Here is a 15,274-nt window from a genome sequence, read left to right as displayed (position 1 = left end):
TTGAGGGGTCTTTATGACAGAAAATACCCAAAAGTGACACCATTCTAAAAACTGCACCCCTCAAGGTGCTCAAAACCACATTCAAGAACTTTATTAACCCTTCAGGTGCTTCACAGGAATTTTTGGAATGTGGAAGAAAAAAATTTAACTTTTTTCACAAAAATGTTACTTTAGACCCAATTTTTTTATTTTCACAGGGGTAACATGAAAAAATGGACCCCAAATTTTTTTGTGCAATTTCTCTTGAGCGTGCTGATACCCCATATGTGAGGGAAAACCACTGTTTGGGCGCACGGCAGGGTTCGGAAGGGAAGGAGCGCCATTTGACTTTTTGAATGTAAAATTTGTCTGAATAATTAGCGGACGCCATGTTGCGTTTGGAGAGCTCCTGATGTGCCTAAACAGTGGAAACCCCCCACAAGTGACACCATTTTGGAAACTAGACCCCTTAGGGAACTTATCTAGATGTGTGGTGAGCACCTTGAACCCCAAGGTGCTTCACAGAAGTTTATAATATTGAGCTGTAAAAATAAAATTTTCACATTTTTCCCACAAAACCGTTTTTCATCCCTTAATTTTGCATTATCATAAGGGTAATAGGATAAATTGCACCATGAAATTTGTTATGCAATTTCTCCTGAACACGCTGATACCCCATATGTGGAGGCAAATTACTGTTTGGGCACATGGCAGGGTTTGAAAGGGAAGGAGCGCCATTTGACTTTTTGAATGTAAAATTTGTTTGAATAATTAGCGGACGCCATGTCACATTTGGGGAGCCCCTAATGTGCCTAAACAGTGGAAACCCCCCACAAGTGCCACCATTTTGGAAACTAGACCCCTTAGGGAACTTATCTAGATGTGTGGTGAGCACCTTGCACCCCCAGCTGCTTCACAGAAGTTTATAATATTGAGCCGTAAAAATAAAATTTTCACATTTTTCCCTCAAAAAATGTTTTTCATTCCCTAATTTTGTATTATCATAAGGGTAACAGGATAAATTGCACCACGAAATTTGTTGTGCAATTTCTCCTGAACACGCCGATACCCCATATGTGGAGGCAAATTACTGTTTGGGCACATGGCAAGGTTTGAAAGGGAAGGAGCGCCATTTGACTTTTTGAATGTAAAATTTGTTTGAATAATTAGCGGACGCCATGTCACATTTGGGGAGCCCCTAATGTGCCTAAACAGCGGAAACCCCCCACAAGTGCCACCATTTTGGAAACTAGACCCCTTAGGGAACTTATCTAGATGTGTGGTGAGCACCTTGCACCCCCAGCTGCTTCACAGAAGTTTATAATATTGAGCCGTAAAAATAAAATTTTCACATTTTTCCCATAAAAAATGTTTTTCATTCCCTAATTTTGCATTATCATAAGGGTAACAGGATAAATTGCACCATGAAATTTGTTGTACAATTTCTCCTGAGTACGCCGATACTCCATATGTGGGGGAAAACCACTGCTTTGGTGTACGGCAGGGTTCGGAAGAGAAAGAAGCGCTATGTTGGCTGGGATAGCCAGCAGACACCATGTCACATTTGAGAGCCCCTGACATGCCAAAACAGCAGAAACCCCCACAAGTGACCCCATTTTGTAAACTACACCTCTCAAGGAATTCATCTAGGGAAGTAGTGAGCATTTTTTAATTTTTAAATTTATACCATTGGGCAGTGAAAAAAGCATAATTATATTTTTACCACAAAAAAATGTTTTACCCTCAGATTTTACATTTTCACACAGGGCAATGGGTAAAAATGGTGCCGAAATGTGTCACACAATTTCTTCTAAAAGTGTCAATACCCCATATGTGGCTGTATCGTACCACTTAGCCATACGGTGAGATTTGAGGGGGAAGGAGCGCTATTTGACAATTGGAGAACAAATTATTGTAGAATAGGCATTTGGATTTGGGAGCACAAAATTTTCTGAATTTCTTTTGGGGGGCAAGGACCATTTTGCTTTTCCAGAGCCTTTCTGCTACCAGTAACTTGGAAGTCCCTTATATTTTTAACAGATGATGGACCTGAGTGGGGACTAGCTTTTTTTGAGGACTGAGTTGAAGCTTTTATTGGGAACATTTTACGTAACATTTATCCGGCGCTCTAGGCTGAGCACTTACATCGGGGTTTCCATCTAATTTTCCAAGTGATGTAATTCAGATGAAACCCCTGCGGGATCCATTCACTGTAATGAGGCAGCAGAGTTACTCTGGACTCCGTCTGGCCTCTGTTTAGTGGTGTCCTTTTTTTCAGAAGTGCACAAAACTGTGGCCAACCGCACTTTTATGCACGCTTAAAACAAATGACACCGTGGGATCCCAGGCTAGACGGCATCCACAGTGGCCTATATCTGCCTCATTACAGGGAATCTTCCATCATGGGTTCTGGCTGAATCACGTATTTCAGAGATTTTCACGGAAACTCTGGTGTAAGTGCTCAGCGCAGAGCACAGGATAAATGTGAGCAGAGCCTTACTGGGATCTTTGGGAGACATAATAAACAAATCAGTAGCAGGTGAATAATATTTGTTTTATTTATTTTTTATGCCGTTCCTCGTGTGATATAACTGATTAGATTACTTTATTCTTCGGGTCGGTGCGATTACAGAGATACCAGATTTATATCGGGTTTTTATGACTGACAGCTGTCACGCACTAAAATACGCTTTTTTTGCAAAATCTAGTTTTTGCATCACCATATTTTGAGAGCTATAATTTTTCCATATTTCGGCCGATAGAGTCATGTGATGGCTTGTTTTTTGCGGGACGAGTTGACAATTTTATTGGAACCATTTTTGGGCACGTGACATTTTTTGATCGCTTTCTATTCCGTTTTTTGGGAGGTAAAGTTAACAAAAACAAACACTTCAGGAATTGTTTTTTGAGGTTTTTTTTATGCCGTTCTGCGTGTGGTAAAAGTGATCAGGCAGCGTTATTCTTCGGGTCAGTACGTTTACAGCGATACTACACTTACTGTATTTTTTTATGTTTTGGCGCTTTTACACAATAAAACAATTTTATAGAAAAAAAATATTTTTTTTGCATTGCTTTATTCTGAGCGCTATAACTTTTTTATTTTTCGGCTGATGGAGGTGTATGGCGGCTTTTTTTTTTTGCGGAACAAGATGACGTTTTCAGCGGTACCATTTTTATTTCTATTCTGCTTTTTGATCGCATTTTTTTCCACTTTTTGTTTGGCGATATGATGAAAAAGCATATTTTTTTGCTCCGTTTTTTATTTATTTTTATTACGGTGTGCACAGAAGGAGTTAATTAGTGTGACAGTTTTATAGCTCGGGTTGTTTCGGACGCGGCGATACCAAATATGTGTACTTTTTTGGGTTTTGTAATAATTTACGGAATTATTGGTTTAATATTTTATTTATTTATTTTTATTTATTTTGTGATTTTTTTTTTTAATAGTTTAAAAACTTTTTTTTTACTTTTTTTTACATTTTTACTTAGTCCCTGTATGGGACATTAATTTTTATTTTTCTGATCACTGATCTCATGTAATGTAATAGACATATATTACATTACATGAGATCTTCCCTGACTGTTTCAGTCAGAGTCTCCTGTCTGGTATCAGCTACATACAGGCTGAAGCCAGACAGGAAGGACACCATATATGGCAGAGCTGGAGGCGGTCATGTGACCTCCAGCTGCCATAGCAACCCCAGGTCCTCAAACGAAACGGAGGTCTTCGGAGGTAAGTAAGACGACCCCCTCTCTTCCTGCTGTCTCCTATATGCCGCGATCACTATAGATCACAGCATATAGAAGACAGCAAAGGGTTAACATCACTGGGACCTGATCTAATCAGGTCCCGATGATGTACCCTGTCAGAGTTAACGCTCTGCACCGGAATCGCAGTGCTTGCAGGACCCTGGGGGTCCTGAGCACTGCGAGACCACCCACCGTTTTTAAACGTCGGCGCTGCACAGAGCCCGGCAAGCGCCGACGTTTATCTACAGTGGGCGGTCGGGAACCGGTTAAGGAACATCCTTTCCAGGGAAAAGACTTGTGTATAAGTTAAAATAAATGACCAAAAACAAAAATACTCCTCCACACCTTCGGCTATGTTCACAAGTAGCATTTTTTATGCGTTTTTGCACTTCTGTATTGCTTTCAACTATGACAAATGCATTCACCGGGAAATGTCATTTTAACATTTTACATCCTTATCTGGCCATGTGCTGTGTGACACATGCATAAAGTGCTGAAAAGACATGGGAACAGCATGGGGAAGACCCCTGGAAGCATCTCTGACTCCCAGGTCACTGTCTAAAAGTGTGCCCATCATAAGTGATCCTTGCCGCATCAGAAGATGCAGACTTGCAACTATCCCCATGCAAGTTCTAGTCCCAGGGCAGTGTTCAATTGTACCTCCCCCATTTCTTGCAATACAAGCGCAAGTATGCAGCCTGCCACCCACCCACCCCCAGGCTGCAATACCATACTGCTTGCTTGCTTGAACTTGAAATTGGGCCTTTTAGGCATGTGGAGGCGGAATCTGGCCACCACGTCATGGCTGTGCTGGCGGCCTGGAATCCATACTCAGTCCCCAGCCGCCCGGCGGTCGGGTATCCATACTCGGTCCCCAGCCGCCCCGCGGCCGGGTGTCCACACACGGTCCCCAGCCGCCTGGGGGCAGCCAGGTGTCCATAAACGGTCCCCAGCCGCCCCTATTTCTCCTTGGAACATCCCCCCACACACTTTTCTTAGCCCAGCCTGCTTTAGGCAGCATTGGACGAGCCCACCAGAGAACCAGACTCCTCCGGTGGGCCCTGACTTCTCCATCGGTGGAGTTGAGAGTGCCAAGGTGAGGAGCATGATGATGATGACAGAAGTTAGCATCTGCTATGCTTTCTTTTAATGCAAGTGTAAGTGTGCAGCCTGCCACCCACCCACCCCCAGACTGCAATTCCATACTGCTAGCTTGCACTTGAAATGGGGCCTTTTAGTTTGGAGGAGGCCGAAGCTGGCCAATACCTCATGGCTGCTTCGGCAGCGAGGTATCCATACTCAGTCCCCAGCCGCCCCTATTTGTCCTGGTGTGCCTTATACATAAGATTAAGCGCGTATACCAAAACATTACCTGTGCCCTCCCCAGTGCATTTAGTGGGAAGGAGAGCCTATTCCGCTGTAGTGTGTGCATGCCAAACCCCTGTTCATGGTACATGCGAAGATGCCTCCCACCTTGCACCTGTCGTTGCAGACTTGCAACTATCCCCATTCAAGTCCTTGTCCCAGGGCAGTGTTCAATTGTACCTCTCCGATTCCTAGCAATGCAAGCGCAAGTATGCAGCCTGCCACCCACCCACCCCCAGGCTGCAATACCATACTGATTGCTTGCTTGCACTTTAAATTGGGCCTTTTAGGCATGTGGAGGCGGAATCTGGCCACCACGCCATGGCTGTGTCGGCGGCCTGATATCCATACTCAGTCCCCAGCCGCCTGGTGGCCGGGTGTCCCCGCTTGCTCCCCAGCCTCCAGGGGGTGGCCGGGTGTCCATACTCGGTCCCCAGCCACCCCTCTTTGTCCCGGTAACCTTTCCCACACTTTTCTTAGCCTGGCCTGCTTTAGGGCAGCATTGGCCGAGCCCACCGGACTATCAGACTCCTCCGGTGGGCCCTGGCTTCTCCATCAGGGGAGTTGAGAGTGCCAAGGTGAGGAGCATGATGAGGATGATAGAAGTTAGCATCTGCTTTGTTTTGTTGTAATGCAAGCGCATGTATGTAGTAGCGGCTAGGCCTGAGGTGGTCAGCATTTTGGCGCATATCCTACCTCCTCCGAGGATTGCTGGATGTTTTCCTGCTACTATCCAAGTTCTATGACTCCGGTTAAAACAAAGCTTCAGGTGATAAATGATGGATGAGGCACTCCAATGCCCCTTGGAAATGACATGGAGGTCAGAGGGCGTTAACTAAACCTTTTTTTCCATTTATAGCAACTGGGTCTCCTGTGCACTGTTGGCCTAAGCAGTGAATGGAAGGCTTTCCAAAAATTATGAGGAACTGCAATGCCCCTTACAAGAGCCATGTGTGGCACCCCAGGGGTCTGGTCACCACAGTAATAGAGATATTACGTCGGAGAGCAAGTGGGAGGTTTCCTGGTCAGGATCCCTTAAACATGCAACATCCTCCTGCCCCAGTCCTGGGAGGGGAGAATTCTGCCCTTATAAACTGGATCTGGGGCGGGGTTGAGTGAGTCAGAGAACAGAGAACAGTCAGAGTCAGAGTGAGAGCAAGGGAAAGTAACAGCAAGGAGCTCTGTAGGAGCTAGGAGCTAAAGACCAGGGGCTGGAAGCTGAGCAGAGCTCGCCCTGGCAGAAGACAATAGGAACCGGACACAGGAGTCCGAGGCTGTGAGGACTTATATATCCAGCATCAGAAACCAGCCGGCAGGGGATTTCAGGTCCTCTGGCCATAGAAGCCCGGAGGCTCAGTCACAAGCAAGGGACCAGCACCGCCGTCGTGGAGAGGAGGCTAACAGAAGGCCCCAAGTCACCAGCCATACGGGTGAGCACTACACGGTACACTCAGGGACGTGGGCTACTTCTACCCGCTTACAGCAAGGTAGCCAGGAAGAGTGCAGACAGACGGGGAGGCCTACAACTCCACCTGGCCAGGGGAACTCCTGCTTGCTCACAGACTGACCAGGCCTCTTATGCTAGCCAGTACTCCCAGGAGGGTCTACCTTATAATCATCAGTAAAGACCCTGAACTGCACTGCAAAGACTCTGAGTCGTTCCTGCTGCGCTCGTGCACCATCACCCCTATCATTCACACTCACTGCCCTGAGGCTATACTCCTCCCGTGGGGAGTTATCCCATTCTCTGCTGCGCACACAACACCAGCCTCAGCGGTCTGCCTCGCAGCGGTGGTACTCGCTGACCGCAATCCACGGGTGGCGCAGTCGGACAATTAACCTCAAAACCTAAGAAAGACTGCCACTGGTTTGACCAGCCTGAGACACGGGACCGAGTCACCGCCACGGAGACTACAGACCCCAGAGACCCGGCACCGGGTATCCCACACACGTGTACACACGGCCCAGGGGACGCGTTACATGCAGTACAGCATATTACAAACATAAGTCCCATTATTGGGGAGTGGGTCTCCCATAGTATTTGCTTATGCCTTGCAAGCAAAAGCTGCCAAAAATTAGGACGGAGCAACTTGCAATGCCCCTTACAAGAGCCATGCAGTACAGCATATTACAAACATAAGTCCCATTATTGGGGAGTGGGTCTCCCATAGTATTTGCTTATGCCTTGCAAGCAAAAGCTGCCAAAAATTAGGATGGAGCAACTTGCAATGCCCCTTACAAGAGCCATGCAGTACAGCATATTACAAACATAAGTCCCATTATTGGGGAGTGGGTCTCCCATAGTATTTGCTTATGCCTTGCAAGCAAAAGCTGCCAAAAATTAGGACGGAGCAACTTGCAATGCCCCTTACAAGAGCCATGCAGTACAGCATATTACAAACATAAGTCCCATTATTGGGGAGTGGGTCTCCCATAGTATTTGCTTATGCCTTGCAAGCAAAAGCTGCCAAAAATTAGGACGGAGCAACTTGCAATGCCCCTTACAAGAGCCATGCAGTACAGCATATTACAAACATAAGTCCCATTATTGGGGAGTGGGTCTCCCATAGTATTTGCTTATGCTTTCCAATCGAAAGCTGCCAAAAATTAGGACGGAGCAACTTGCAATGCCCCTTACAAGAGCCATGCAGTACAGCATATTACAAACATAAGTCCCATTATTGGGGAGTGGGTGTCCCATAGTATTTGCTTATGGTTTCAAAGCAAAAGCTGCCAAAAATTAGGACGGAGCAACTTGCAATGCCCCTTACAAGAGCCATGCAGTACAGCATATTACAAACATAAGTCCCATAATTGGGGAGTGGGTGTCCCATAGTATTTGCTTATGCCTTGCAAGCAAAAGCTGCCAAAAATTAGGACGGAGCAACTTGCAATGCCCCTTACAAGAGCCATGCAGTGCAGCATATTACAAACATAAGTCCCATTATTGGGGAGTGGGTGTCCCAAAGTATTTGCTTATGCCTTGCAAGCAAAAGCTGCCAAAAATTAGGACGTAGCAACTTGCAATGCCCCTTACAAGAGCCATGCAGTACAGCATATTACAAACATAAGTCCCATTATTGGGGAGTGGGTCTCCCATAGTATTTGCTTATGCTTTCCAAGCAAAAGCTGCCAAAAATTAGGATGGACCAACTTGCAATGCTCCTTACAAGAGCCATGCAGTACAGCATATTACAAACATAAGTCCCATTATTGGGGAGTGGGTGTCCCATAGTATTTGCTTATGCCTTGCAAGCAAAAGCTGCCAAAAATAAGGACGGAGGAACTTGCAATGCTGGCACCCTGGTGGTATAGTGGTGGTGGAGGCTGAGGATAAGGAGAAGATAAAACAGCCGAAACGAGGAAGCGTATACCCATGTGTGGGTGTGAAGCGGTGCATGTGAATACACCTCCCGAAATAACACAGTGGATTTGACTTCATGTTACTCTGCTGTCATTTGGTGGTGATGAGAAGTCTGGCCCAATCCCGCCCTTGTTCATTTTGATAAGGGTCAGCTTGTCAGCATTGTCAGTTGACAGGCGAGTGCGCTTATCAGTTATAATTCCCCCAGCGGCACTAAAAACACGCTCCGATAACACGCTAGCGGCAGGGCAGGCCAGGACCTCCAAGGCGTACAGAGCGAGTTCATTCCAAGTGTCCAGCTTGGATACCCAATAATTAAAAGGCACAGAGGAATCACGGAGGACGCTGGTACGGTCGGCAAGGTACTCCCTCACCATCTTTTGAAACTTTCCACTCCTTGTGAGAGTACCCCGCGCCTCAGGGCCTGTAAGCTGGGCAGGTGTCAGAAAACTGTCCCAGAACGTTGACAGTGTTCCCCTGCCTCTGCTGGATTGGAGTTGCATCTCTCTCGCCTGTACGCCTTGGTTGGGCAACGAACTGTGACCTCTGCCGCTAGCGTGTTCAGATGGGAATTTTTTTAAGAGTTCTGCAGCAAGGGCCTTCTGGTACTGCCCCATTTTTGTAGACCTCTCCACCTCAGGAATAAGAGAGTGAAAGTTCTCCTTGTAGCGGGGGTCTACAAGTGTCACCAACCAGTAATGACTGTCACCCAACATTTTGACAACGCGAGGGTCACGGTTAAGGCAGCATAACATAAAGTCAGCCATGCGTGCCAGACTGGTAACGGGCAAGATTTCCGTGTCCTCACCAAGATGACGACTGACCATGCTCTCCTCCTCCTCTTCCTCCTCCCCCCTGTCCTCAGGCCACCCACGCTGAACCGACGGTATGACAGGCACTACCATCTACAACGCATGATAGCAGCTCCTGTTCTTCCTCCTCCTCCTCCTCCTCCTCCTCCTCCTCTCCCTCATTGTCCCCCAATGCACATTGGGATGAGATGAGGCTGGGCTGTGTGTAATCGCCCGCTACGGCTTCTTGATCCATCTCATCATACTCTGGCTGCAATGCCTCCTCTTTAATTCTCTGCAGAGAGCGTTGCAAAAGACAGACAAGTGGGATGCTGACACTAATGATGGCATCATCGCCACTCACCATCTTGGTGGCCTCCTCAAAGTTTGTCAGGATGGTACATATGTCAGACATCCAGGTCCACTCCTGAGGTCTTATGTGTGGAGTCTGACCTGAATATCAACGGCCTTGTTGCAGCTGGTACTCCACAACTGCTCTCTTCTGCTCACAAATCCTTTGCAACATGTGGAGGGTAGAGTTCCAACGTGTGGGGACATCACACACCAGTCGGTGTGCCGGAAGCTGCAAACGCTGCTGCAACACAGCAAGGGCGGCGGAAGCTGTAGCCGACTTGCGAAAATGAGCTGACAGGCGGCGTACTTTCACGAGCAGATCTGGCAACTCGGGGTACGATTTAAGAAACGGCTGAACCACGAGGTTAAGCACATCAGCCAGGCATGGTACGTGTGTGATCTCACCTCGCCTCAGAGCCGCCACCAGATTACGGCCATTGTCACACACGACCATGCCGGGATGTAGGTTCAGCGGTCTCAGCCACAGATCTGCCTGCTCTTTCACAGCTGTCCACAACTCACAAGCAGTGTGAGGTTTATCACCTAAGCTTATGAGTTTCAGCACAGCCTGTTGCCGCTTGGCGGAGGCAGTACTGCAATGCTTCCAGCTTGTAACTGATGTGGTGATATCTGAGATGGAGGCTGAACATGAGGAGGAGGAGGAGGATGCGCAGGAGCTGTACACTGTGGGGGCAACTCTGACTGACATAGGGCCCACAATCCTCGGTGTGGGGAGGATGTGTTCCGTCCCAAGGTCCGACTGGGTCCCGGCTTCCACTATGTTTACCCAGTGTGCCATCAGAGAGATGTACCGTCCCTGGCCACAAGCACTTGTTCACGTGTCCGTTGTCAGGTGGACTCTCCCAGTAACTGCGTTGTTGAGGGCACGGCCGATGCTTTAGGACACGTGCTTGTGTAGTGTGGGGATGGCACACCGGGCAAAATAGTGTCGGCTGGGGACCGAGTACCGAGGGACGGCCACCGCCATAAGATTGCGGAAGGATTCCGTCTCCACCAGCCTAAAAGGCAGCATTTCCAACGCAAGCAGTCGTGAAATGTGCGAATTTAGGACTGTGGCCTGTGGGGCGTTAGCTGCGAATTTCCGCTTTCATTCAAAGGTCTGGGATATGGACAATTGAACGCTGCGGTGGGACGTGGACGTTGATGCTGTTTCTTGAGAAACTGCCATAACAAGTGAAGACTGAGAGGAGGGGGCATCTTTACATACAGTATGGACAGGGGATTGCCTTGCACACACAAAAAAAGGGGTCCTATTGCATGCACAACAGTGGAAGAAGCAGTGGTGACACCCGCTGACACTGGTCGTGGACCCTGGGTTTCGCCCCACAAAGTCGGGTGCTTTGCTGCCATGTGCCTGATCATGCTGGTGGTGGTCAGGCTGGTAGTTTTGTCACCCCTGCTGAGGCTGGCATGGCAGGTGGAACATATGGCCTTTTTGGGGTTATCAGCAGAGTCTTTAAAAAAATTCCAGACTCTGGAAGACCTACCGCTTGTACTGGCAACGTCCCTCGTGTTGGTGTTACGGGGAACGGTTGCCTGCCTTCTGTCTGCGGCCACCACACTGCTTCTTCCTGCCTGTTGGGTTACTCTGCCTCCCTCCCCCTGTGTGATGCTGGCCTCACTCTGCATGTCCTCCTTCCACGTTGGGTCAGTTACTAGATCATCCACCACCTCCTCCTCTTCCACTTGCGCACCACGATCCTCCTCCTCACTTCCTGGCAATTGTGTCTCGTCATCGTCCACCTCTTGTGACAGATAGCCAACGTCGACTTCCTGTGGCCGTGGCTGTTCAAATATTTGGGCATCGCAACATGGGATCTCCTCTTCCACCACTTCAAGCGTATCAGGCGAGGGGCCCAAATATGGAAATGGACCAGTGAACAGCTCTTCAGAGTGTCCAAGTGTGGGATCACTTGCTGTCTGACGACACTCGGCATGGTGGGGGGAAGGAGCATCAGGGTGAGGAGGAGTATGCGGTCGATACTCACGGCTACTAAGAATTGACCGTGTGGAAGACAGACCGGGGGTGGTGGTGCCCAGGTAACTGGAAGTATTATCTGCTATCCAATTAATAACCTGTTCACACTGATCAGTTCTCAATACTGGTGTTGTTCTGTGCTTCCCTAGTAATTCGGTCAAGAAGTGGGAGCGAGAATATGTGGCTGTTGGTTGTGGCACATTTTGACCTTGGCCACGGCCCCGTCCTCTGCACGAACCATCACCAGAACGTCCACTTCCACATCCCTTGCCACGCGCCTTGCCCATTGTAAATGAAGTAAAATAGCTTACACTTGCACTATCAATGGAAAAAGGGTAATAAAGAGTAGATTAGAACCGTGGAAGAGGAAAACCACAGTTATTGTTTACTGGGGTATACCACACTTTTTTAAATAGAGATATTTGCGGCTGAACAGTGAGCGACACACTCAAACTGCTTTTTTTTTTAGATACCAAAGGCCCAAAACTGGATAGTACAGGGATTTGACCCGTGGAACTGCGAAACCACACTGGGATGTCGGGCCTACACAAGACTATTTTCAACAGATATATTTTTGTGTCACAACAGTCAGGAGACACTACTGTTTTTCTTTACGGAAAATATACCAAAACCTGAATAATAGAGATTTTTTACCGTGGGATGGCAAAACCACAGTTATTGTTTACTGGGGTATACCAGACTTTTTTAAATATATAGATTTGCGGCTGAACAGTGAGCGACATACTCAAACTGTTTTTTGTTTTTTTTTAGATACAAATGGTCCAAAATTGATAATACAGAGGTTTGAACCGTGGAAGTGCAAAACAACACTTCTGTTTCTCTAGCCTACACCAGACTATTTTCAACAGTTATATTTGTGTCTGAAAAATCAGAGACACGCTTTTTTTTTGGGGGGGGGGGGGGGGGGGACACATCAAAAGGTTAGTAAGACGGTACAGTGTCTTACTAACGGTACAGTGTGTCTTCACACGGTACATTTGTACAGTGTGAAGGAGGAAAAAAAAAGGAGGATTTAGATGAAAAAAAAGGGATTTTTCCTGGCCCCCGACACCTGGTGCTAAGTCCAGCAATTTCAGCAACAGGAGCACACAGGACTGTAATGCAGCGTTTGCTGGTATAACCACTGTGTCTCCTATACAGCCTGCCTGCCTGGTATCTGGGATGGATAATAGTCCTGAAAAGGACTGTTTGTTTGTTCTGGCAGCCTTTACAGACCCTACACTAACTATTTCGCAGTTTATATCTCTCCCTAAATCAGCAGCGCTGTCCCTACACTGTCTAATCCGGAGCGACAGTGTCCAAGATGGCGGCGCCCGGTTTTAAATACTCGAGGTGACGCTGTGCGGCCAGCCAATCACTGTAATGCCCACAACCAACATGGCTGCAGCATTACAGTGACTGGCTGGCAATCCCTGCATGTTCATTGGCTCTGTAAAGCGCGCCAAACATGCAGGGCGGAGACCCGAGCTCCCGCCCGAGTAACCTGTAAATGCTCGGTGCTCGCCGAACATCCCGAGTAGCGTGATGCTCGGGCGAGTACCGAGCAGTGTCGAGCATGTTCGCTCAACACTAGTACCCATCAATAAATATTATAAAAAAATAAAAAACAACAATAAAAGTACACATATTTGGCATCGCCGCGTCCGGAACAACCTGACCTATAAAACTGTCCCACTAGTTAACCCCTTCAGTGAACACGGTAAAAAAAAAAAAAAAAAACGAAGCAAAAAACAATGCTTTATCATCATACCGCCAAACAAAAAATGGAATAACACGCGATCAAAAAGACGAATATAAATCAAAATGGTACCGCTGAAAACGTCATCTCGTCCCGCAAAAAACAAGCTGCCATACAGCTCCATCAGCCAAAAAATAAAAAAGTTATAGCTCAGAATAAAGCTATGCTAAAAAATATTTTTTTCTATAAAATTGCTTTTATTATGTAAAAGTGCAAAACAGAAAAACAATATAAATGTGGTACCGCTGTAAACGTACTGACCCGAAGAATAAAGCTGCCTTATCAATTTTACCTCACGCGGAACAGAAACAAAAAAAAAAAAAAAACAATTCCTGAATTGTTGGTTTTTGTTTATTCAGCCTCCCAAAAATCAGAATAGAAAGCGATCAAAAAATGTCACGTGCCTGAAAATGGCACCAATAACAACGTCAACTCATCCCGCTAAAAACAAGCCGTCACATGACTGTCTGCCAAAATCTGGAAAAATTATAGCTCTCAAAATATGGCGATGCAAAAACTAGATTTTACAAAAAAATGCGTCTTTTAGTGTGTGACAGCTGTCAGTCATAAAAACCCCATATGATTCTGGTATCACTGTAATCGCACCGACCCGAAGAATAAAGTCGTCTAATCCCTTATACCGCACGAGGAACGGCGTAAAAAATAAACTCTCGGGTTAGGGTTGGGCTAGGGTTAGGGCTGGGTTTGGGGTTAGGGTTGTGATGGGGTTGGGTTTTTTTTCATAAGTAAGAAAAAAAGGTGACGATATGGCGACTAGTGTTGAGCGCAAGTGCTCGCTACTTGAGTTTGCATCGGGTGCTCTGGTATGCATTGAGTATCGTGGGTATTTGAGTGACATGCTCGAGTCTCCGCCCCATATGCTTCGTGGCCAAAAAAACTTTGCGGGGATTGCCTGCCATGCACGAGCGATCCCCGCATGTTTTTTTTGGGGTGTCTAATAACCGTGAAACATGCGGGGCAGGGACTCGAGCATGTAACTCGAGCACACGCAGTACATGGTGCATACCTGAGTACCCGATGCAAACTCAAGTAGCGAGCACTTGCGCTCAAGACTAATGACAGCTTATTCAATATGATGACCTAATGTTATCAAATTCTGTGTCATACCTCTGGGTTCAAAATGTTCACTATACACCTTAATAAAATCCTTGAGGGGTATAGTTTCCAAAATATGGTCACTTGTGGGGGAGCTCCACTGTTTAGGCACATCAGGGGCTCTCCAAATGCAACATGGTGTCCGCTAACAAATTGAATGGAAAATCGGCTCAAATTGTTAGCAAACACCATGTTGCGTTTGGAGAGCCCCTGTGTGCCCAAACATTGGAGCTCCCCCACAAGTGACCCCATTTTGGAAACTAGACCCCCCAAGGCACCTATCTAGATGCATAGTGAGCACTTGGAACCCCCAGGTGCTTCACAAATTGATTCATAAAAATGAAAAAGTGAAAAAAAAAACACTTTTTCATTTTTACGAATCAATTTGTGAAGCACCTGGGCGTTCCAAGTGCGCACTATGCATCTAGATAGGTGCCTTGGGGGGTCTAGTTTCCAAAATGGGGTCACTTGTGGGGGAGCTCCAATGTTTAGGCACATCAGGGGCTCTCCAAACGCAACATGGCGTCCGCTAATTATTCAAGCAAATTTTACTATCAAAAAGTCAAATGTCGCTCCTTCCCTTCCGAGCCCTGCCGTGCGCCCAAACAGTGTTTTTTTCCCCACATTTTTTTCTTCCACATTCCAAAAATTCCTGTGAAGCACCTGAAGGGTTAATAAAGTTCTTGAATGTGGTTTTGAGCACCTTGAGGGGTGCAGTTTTTATAATGGTGTCACTTTTGGGTATTTTCTGTCATAAAGACCTCTCAAAGTGACTTCAAATGTGATGTGGTCCCTAA

The sequence above is a fragment of the Phyllobates terribilis genome, unplaced genomic scaffold (genome assembly GCF_046119375.1).
Source record: "Phyllobates terribilis strain yellow unplaced genomic scaffold, ASM4611937v1 Scaffold_4__5_contigs__length_816908805, whole genome shotgun sequence".
NCBI classification, from domain to species: Eukaryota; Metazoa; Chordata; class Amphibia; order Anura; family Dendrobatidae; genus Phyllobates; species Phyllobates terribilis.
The sequence above is the reverse complement of the archived record's forward strand: the minus strand, read 5'-3'. Positions refer to the sequence as shown.